The sequence below is a fragment of the Helianthus annuus genome, chromosome 16 (assembly GCF_002127325.2).
Source record: "Helianthus annuus cultivar XRQ/B chromosome 16, HanXRQr2.0-SUNRISE, whole genome shotgun sequence".
NCBI lineage: Eukaryota > Viridiplantae > Streptophyta > Magnoliopsida > Asterales > Asteraceae > Helianthus > Helianthus annuus.
Genome location: NC_035448.2, coordinates 195227988 through 195236588, shown reverse-complemented (window position 1 = coordinate 195236588; position 8601 = coordinate 195227988). Strand labels below are relative to the sequence as shown.

General features: G+C 39.1%; 1 pseudogene; it reads left to right on the top strand.

The window, feature by feature from the left end:
- On the top strand, window positions 1-788 carry LOC110915168 (annotated as a pseudogene).
- The last annotated feature ends 7813 nt before the right edge of the window (window positions 789-8601 follow it).

Below are 8601 nucleotides of genomic sequence, written 5' to 3'. Positions count from 1 at the left end.
CTTAGTATAGCCTACATCGGTAAAAAGTTGTTTGTGAGAATAATTAAGAAATGGCTCTATCAGGAAAGTTAATCGGTTACGTAGAGATCAGCAAGACCGGTGATGTCTTCCATGATCTCCTTAGACACAAACCGCATGAGATGGTTACAATTGCTCCTGATAAGGTTCATGACTGTGAGCTGCACGAGGGTGAGAGGGGGGCCGTTGGATCAGTCATCACTTGGCACTATACTACTCATGGTACGTCTAACATGACTAATTACTTGTTACTTGTTTCTTCTAAATCTTGTATAACGTATTGATATTTTTATGCAAAAACTAAGACGGAAAGAGAAAAACATCGAAACAAATAATTGAATCAGTGAACGAGGAAAACCACACGATTGTGCTCAAGGTGATTGGAGGAGAGCTTGTGGATGGGCAATACAAGAGCTTCACAAACACTTTCCATGTTGAACCAAAGGGTGATGGGAAAGTGGCTACCTGGACCTTTGCGTTTGAGAAGGTGGATACAAGTGTACCCTATCCGACTATCGAGATGGATTACCTTTGCAATCTTATCAAGGATTTGGATGCCCATAACAGTGCTAAATAATTCTAATCAAAGGGGAATTAATGAAGTTCTACATATATAACGTGTGTTGTAATTTTCGATTGAAATAAGTACTCGTGTACGATGTAGAAATAATTCCTTTTAGTACGTGATCATGGGATATATGTCATGATCATTATATTGTTGTTCTAGCTCCTCTGATGAACAATAAACTGTTGTTTGTACGTGTTTTTAACATTTGTTTGCAAAATCGAGTTTAGGTTTGGTAGCTGGAGTACTGTTTGTTGGTTCAGTTCTGTTTAAGCATGAAGGAAAACATATGAATCATACCTGTCACCGCAGATAGTGCAGAGGAGAATCCTGTGAGAGAGTTCGACATGCCTGTCATCTTGATTCGGTTCCTCCTTAGGGTGCTGACTGATGATGGTGACTTAGAAACCGAAAAGGGTATCGGTTTAGGAGAGGAGGTTTCGTGATGATGTTATGGCTTATGGGGTGTGAATTGTGAAACTGAGTAACCCTTAAACCTCCACATAACTCTCCTTATATAAGCACCCAGGAGGAAACCTAATTAGTTACTAAGGGTAATATGGTCCATCAACAATTACCAACTAATTAAATAATAGGTTCTAATATATTTTGATCTCTATAATGTAAATGATTAAGATGGCTATAGATTAAATATTAAACATAACAATATTTAATCTTACATTCTCCCACTTAGCCGAGTAATCATTTACTATGAGTATTAGCTAAGCCTGATCAGGAGTTAACACTCATTTTAGCCTTAAACAAGTACTATAGCAGAGAAATACAGCCGTTGAATCATTATGCGACTCAGGACCCCCATTAATCATACTATAGCCTTAATTTAAAACCTAATCATCATGATCAAAATACACGTAAGCCCTTTGTTTGATTTGTAACTTTTATTTATTTGTCTATATGCCATTATACCGGTTGAACATATTCTAATAGACATACAAAATCAAACTTGAGGAAATTTCATAAAACATAAGCTAGTACAATATGCTCAAATAAGGTCTTTACATAATCCCATATTCCGAACATGTTCTTCGTAAACCTTAGGAGGGAGACCTTTAGTCATCGGATCCGCAAGCATATCCTTAGTACTAATATACTCGATACAAAGATTATTTTCCTCAACACGTTCACGTACAAAAAGATATTTCGTATCGAGATATAAACCAGCTCCAGTCGAACTGTTACTGTTCGAGAAACTAACGGCAGCTGAATTATCACAGTAAAGCTTCAATGGTCTAGAAATGGAATTAACAATTTTGAGTCCAGTGACCAGATTTCTAATCAACATTCCATGACAGGTTGCGTTATAAACAGCAATGTACTCTGCCATCATTGTGGAAGTTGTGGTCAACTGTTGTTTATGACTCTTCCAAGAGATAGGGCCGCCTGCTAACATAAAGATATAGCCCGAAGTGGATTTCTTGTCATCTTTGCATTTGGCAAAGTCAGAATCAGAATAGCCCACCACTTCTAGATGATCACTTCTTCTATAAGTCAGCTTATAGTCTTTCGTCCCTTGCAGATATCGAAGTACCTTCTTAGCTGCTTTCCAATGATCTAGGCCAGGATTAGTCTGATAACGGCCTAGCATTCCAGCAATATAAGCGATATCTGGACGAGTACAGACTTGAGCATACATCAAGCTCCCGACTACTGATGCGTAAGGTATCTGGCTCATTTGCTCCTTCTCAACCTCTGTTGTCGGACACTGAAACGAACCGAAAACATCTCCCTTAACTACTGGAGCGACGGAGGGTTTGCACTGTTGCATGTTATACCGTGTAAGGACACGATCTATGTAGGCCCTTTGGGACAATCCTAAGATCCCTTTGTTTCTATCTCGGTGAATTTCGATGCCAATGACATAAGATGCATCTCCGAGATCCTTCATGTCGAAGTTATGCGAGAGTAACCGCTTCGACTCATGCAACATGTCTAAACTATTACTTGCCAATAGAATGTCGTCAACGTAAAGGACAAGTATAGTAAAGTTGCTCCCACTCATCTTGAGATAGGTGCATTGATCCACTTGATTCTTCATAAAACCTTGCTTCTTCATGACTTCATCAAACTTGAGGTACCACTGACGTGATGCTTGTTTTAACCCGTAAATGGATTTCTTCAGCTTACAGACTAGATGCTCCTGACCTTCAGGCTCAAAGCCTTCAGGTTGCTTCATGTAAACATCTTCGTCCAAGTCTCCGTTAAGGAAAGCGGTTTTAACGTCCATCTGATGCAGCTCTAAGTCGAAATGAGCTACTAGGGCCATGACGATCCTTAATGAATCTTTACGAGAGACAGGTGAAAACGTCTCTTGATAATCAATTCCCTCTTTCTGAGTGTAGCCCTTTGCAACCAATCTTGCTTTGTAGCGTTCAACGTTACCATTCGGATCCAGTTTTGTTTTGAACACCCATTTGCATCCTACGGGTTTGACTCCGTTGGGTAATTCTACCAAATCCCAAACGTCATTTTTCTTCATGGAATCAAGCTCATCAATCATTGCTTTATTCCATTCAGAAGACTGATCACTGCTAATGGCTTCATTGTAAGAGATAGGATCATTTAGCTTTCCGGGATCCATTTCAGTCAGGTAGGTAACATAATCATCCCAGTTAGGAGGCCTTCTTTGCCTGGATGACCTCCTGAGTGGATTATCGGGTTCAGCGTTGTCTTGGTTTTGAGCGTTTGATGTGCCTTCGTCATGAGGTATAATGGGTTCTGATTGTAGAGGTAAATTTGCAGTTGGTGCAGTAGCTTCAGGAACAATAGTTGCATTGGGTACAAGAGGAGTAATCGGAGTAATGGTAAGCGACGAGTCTCTCCCCCCCGCGTCTTGTACTTCTTGCAATTCTTCGTAAGGGTTGGTACTGCTCCCACTGACCTTGAAATCCTCCAGGAACGCGGCACGCTTGGTTTCAACAATACGGGTGACATGGGAAGGACAATAGAAACGATAACCCTTAGAGTTCTCAGGATACCCGATAAAGAAACAGGTAACTGTCTTAGGGTCAAGTTTCCTTAGGAAAGGATTGTAAAGTTTTGCTTCAGCAATGCAGCCCCATACTTTCATATATTTAAGACTCGGTTTCCTTCCTGTCCAAAGTTCATAAGGAGTTTTAGGGACAGACTTAGAAGGAACTCTATTGAGTATATGAACAGCTGCTTTTAACGCTTCAGTCCAGAGGAATAATGGTAAGTTAGTGTTGGCTAACATACTGCGCACCATGTTCATAAGGGTACGGTTTCTTCTTTCAGTGACACCGTTCTGCTGAGGTGTACCAGGCATGGTGTATTGGTTCACAATCCCCTGGCCCTTACAAAACTCATAAAATGGACCAGGAGCTTGACCCACATCAGTATGTCTTCCATAATACTCACCGCCTCTATCTGATCTCACAACTTTAATCTGACGATCTAATTGCTTTTCAACTTCAGCCTTATAATCTTTAAAAGTTGTTAGAGATTCAGATTTCTCCTTAATAAGATACAAGTACATGTAACGAGAATAATCATCAATAAAAGTGATAAATGAAGTATGTCCTGTTATGCCAGCGATTTGGTAGGGACCACTAATGTCAGTGTGAATGAGTTCTAATAAATTAGAACTCCTAGTGGCACCTTTCTTATTCGCTAATGTCATTTTACCTTTAAGACATTTGACACATGTTCCAAAATCAGAGAAATCGAGAGAAGGTAAGACTTCATCCTTTACGAGACGATTTAATCGCTCTTTTGAAATGTGGCCTAAACGCTGATGCCACAACATGGATGAAGTCTCTAAGTCTCGTTTCTCTTCCATCTTTGTGAGTGATTCATTAATGTTATATGACAACAAAGATTTGGAAAAGCCATCATCTAGTTCTAATCTATAGAGACCTCCATCCAGAACACCAGTACCATAAAGAACAGAATCATAATGGATAGAGAGTTGGCGATGACCATGGGAAACAATAAAACCGTCCATGTCTAACTTTGGTCCTGATACAAGGTTCCGAGTTACCTCAGGAACATATAAGGTATCATAAAGTTTAATACATAAACCAGTTTTCATAACTAATTGTAATGTTCCAATGGCCTTCACTTCTAATTCTCGATCATCCCCAACCTTAAGCGTTCTTTGGTTTCTTTCCAGCTTCCGGATTGAAAGGAATCCCTGAGTAGAATTGGTAACATGAACCATAGAACCAGAATCAAACCACCAAGAATTAGCAGGAACACTTAAATTATAGGACTCAAGTATCATAAAATAATCGTTACCTTTCTTAGCCAGCCACTCCTTAAAATCAGGACATTCCTTCTGCATATGTCCTGTCTTTTTACAGAACTTGCAGCGGATACTGCCTAAGGAGTTCTTAGAGCTGGAAGGTGCACTTGCATTAGTGTTAGGATTAGACTTATGGACTTTAGAAGCATCCTTCCTCTGATAATTGTGCTTCCTTTTCTTAGGATTGGAGGTAGTAAAGTTGGCAACATCAGTATGGCGATCCATCCTCATACGCTCCTCCTCCTGTACGCACATGGCGACCAGCTCACTCATCGTCCATTTTTCCTTCTGAGTGTTGTAGTTGATCTTGAATGCTTCAAAGGATGAAGGAAGCGAAGTAATGATGAAATGAACAAGGAAACCATCACTGATTTCCATTTCCAGCCCCTTCAGCTTATTGGCCATGTCATTCATCATCATGATGTGCTCGCGAATGCCACTCCTCCCATCATACTTAGTTGTCACCAGCTTAAGAATAAGAGTACTAGCGTGCGCCTTAGACGTCCCTTTGAACTGAGCCTCCACATGTTCCAAGTAGGTCTTAGCATCTTCAGAATCAGGAATAGCTCCCCTGATTGCATTGCTTATGGATTGCTTCATAAACATAAGAGACATGCGGTTACACCTAGTCCACTTTTCATGAGTTAACTGCTCAGCAGCAGTACTTTGAGTGGTAAGGTCCGCTGGTTTTTTCTCTCTTAGAGCATAATCGAAATCAAGCAATCCGAGAGTAAGCATGAGAGCATCCTTCCATGCAGCAAAGTTATCACCAGTCAAAGGTGGAATCCCACAGTTGGGTGCTGATAGTGGAAATAAGATGAGCAAGTTATGATACTAAGGAAGAAATTCTAATGTGATCTATGGGCACGTTAAACTAAGGCAGGCAAAATAATGACCATTTTACATAACGAAGCTGTGATAATGTCTATTACTAACATCAAAATAATAGACTTAACTAAAAAAAATTCTACTTAAACGAAAACAAAACAGCTTTGGCCAGAAGTGTAATCATTTAAGCATATGTGCAAAGTGGTTGTAACAAATCAGCTTTGGCCAGAAATTGAAACAATCACTTTAGTTATGCACTTGCTAAGTATGCCATCTATGAAAGAATTAAATCAGCTTTGGCCAGATATTAAAACATTCATGCTTATGATGCACACTTAGCATAGCTTTCGTAATACTTGAATGATAAGTAGATGTATCAAGTCAGCTTTGGCCAGAAATGATATATCAAAAGCTCATTCAAGTTAAGCTATTTCTGGTTTTGTAAAACATTACATTATCTGATTCTGATTAATTAACTAAGTAAATTACAAAACCATTTATTTAATAGCAAACCACCCGTTAGCGCGGATCGAACTAATGATGTTATGGTTACAAAAATTTTTCTTTAGTTCACATTCAAACAGCTTAAAAATAATGAGATTGCGAGTCGCAACCACGATTTCGACTAATGATGTTATGGTTGCGAGTCGCAACTACGGTCTCGACTAATCACGTTATGGTTGCGAGTCGCAACTACGGTTTCGACTAATCACGTTATGGTTGCGAGTCGCAACTACGGTTGCGAGTAGCAACCTCATGGTTGCGAGTAGCAACCTCATGGTTGCGAGTGATGACGCTATGGTTGCGAGTAGCAACCTCATGATTGCGACTAATGACGTTATGGTTGCGAGTAGCAACCTCGTGATTGCGACTAATGACGTTATGGTTGCGAGTAGCAACCTCGTGATTGCGACTAATGACGTTATGGTTGCGAGTAGCAACCTCGTGATTGCGACTAATGACGTTATGGTTGCGAGTAGCAACCTCGTGATTGCGACTAATGACGTTATGGTTGCGAGTAGCAACCTCGTGATTGCGACTAATGACGTTATGGTTGCGAGTAGCAACCTCGTGATTGCGACTAATGACGTTATGGTTGCGAGTAGCAACCTCGTGATTGCGACTAATGACGTTATGGTTGCGAGTAGCAACCTCGTGATTGCGACTAATGACGTTATGGTTGCGAGTAGCAACCTCATGGTTACGAGTAGCAACCTCATGGTTGCGAGTAGCAACCTCATGGTTGCGAGTAGCAACCTCGTTAACAGCTGTAATTGTGATATCATAACCGAAAATTCGAAATCTAAGGGATTAAGAGATATCCTTTCCTGTTTAAGCTGATCTAATTTTGTTAACAGATTTCGAAATTATAATCTGCTTATCTTTTAACAGTTTTTGTAAAAAATTTAGAGGACAAAATTAGATCAAAATCAGGAAAAACACTTAATAATCCAAATCATATTCCAAAACATAACAGAATATTCGAATTTTCACATAAACATGATGAACCCTAATCATAAAAAATAAAATTCTGGAACCCAAAACCTGAATTTTTAATAATTTTACTAAACAGATTTCGGCTAAAACATGATCCAGTTAATTCGGTGAACAAACAATTAATCCTTTTCATCGAAAATCAGAGATCTCGAGTCGCAACATGATGAACTCGAAATCGGCTGTTATGTTTTTAAAGGTTTCAAAATTCCGTTTTCCAAGTTTCAATCCCAGAATTATGGATACGAAAAACAGAACTGACTAATCAACATATGCTCTGATACCACATGTTGGTTCAGTTCTGTTTAAGCATGAAGGAAAACATATGAATCATACCTGTCACCGCAGATAGTGCAGAGGAGAATCCTGTGAGAGAGTTCGACATGCCTGTCATCTTGATTCGGTTCCTCCTTAGGGTGCTGACTGATGATGGTGACTTAGAAACCGAAAAGGGTATCGGTTTAGGAGAGGAGGTTTCGTGATGATGTTATGGCTTATGGGGTGTGAATTGTGAAACTGAGTAACCCTTAAACCTCCACATAACTCTCCTTATATAAGCACCCAGGAGGAAACCTAATTAGTTACTAAGGGTAATATGGTCCATCAACAATTACCAACTAATTAAATAATAGGTTCTAATATATTTTGATCTCTATAATGTAAATGATTAAGATGGCTATAGATTAAATATTAAACATAACAATATTTAATCTTACACTGTTATGGTGATGGGATATTGAATGAGGTTTTAATGTTCTATAATATAATGAAACGTGTTCTAGTGGAGCCAAATCAAATAAGAGACAATTAATGCCAATAATTCACCCTTTTAACATCACCTTATCCAACTATACCTAACACTTTTACACACTAAAGTCAAAGATCCTTGTTATTTTTTAAAATAAAACCATATCTCAACTCAAACAGGTAAAGGGCCAAAACAAAACAACCCTCGACCCAAACGGGCAAAGGGAGAAAAAACTACAACATATACATCGAATATTTACACCACTCTTTCCAACTAATATATTTACAACCCGATCTATTTTTAGCCCACCCAAAACCTTTCGACTTAATCTCTATCACAATCTCTTGCGAACTTCTCCTGATCTGACTGAAAACCAACTCGTTTCTGCCTTTCCACATCAGGGCCGGCTCAAGGGAGAGTGAAATAAAGCAAGAGCTTTAGGCCTCCATTTTCCTAGGGCCTCAAATTCTAAAAAAAAATATATTATATGTTGGTAATTTTGGCTTTGAGATTGTTAACATTGAGGTTTATAATCTATAATTATGCGTATACAAAGATGATATATGAATAATAGGATTCATAGCAATTATTTTTGTTTACAAAAAGGGCCCCAATTTTGCTATCTGCTTTGGGTCTAGAAAAATTTAGAAAATTTTGAGCCGGCCC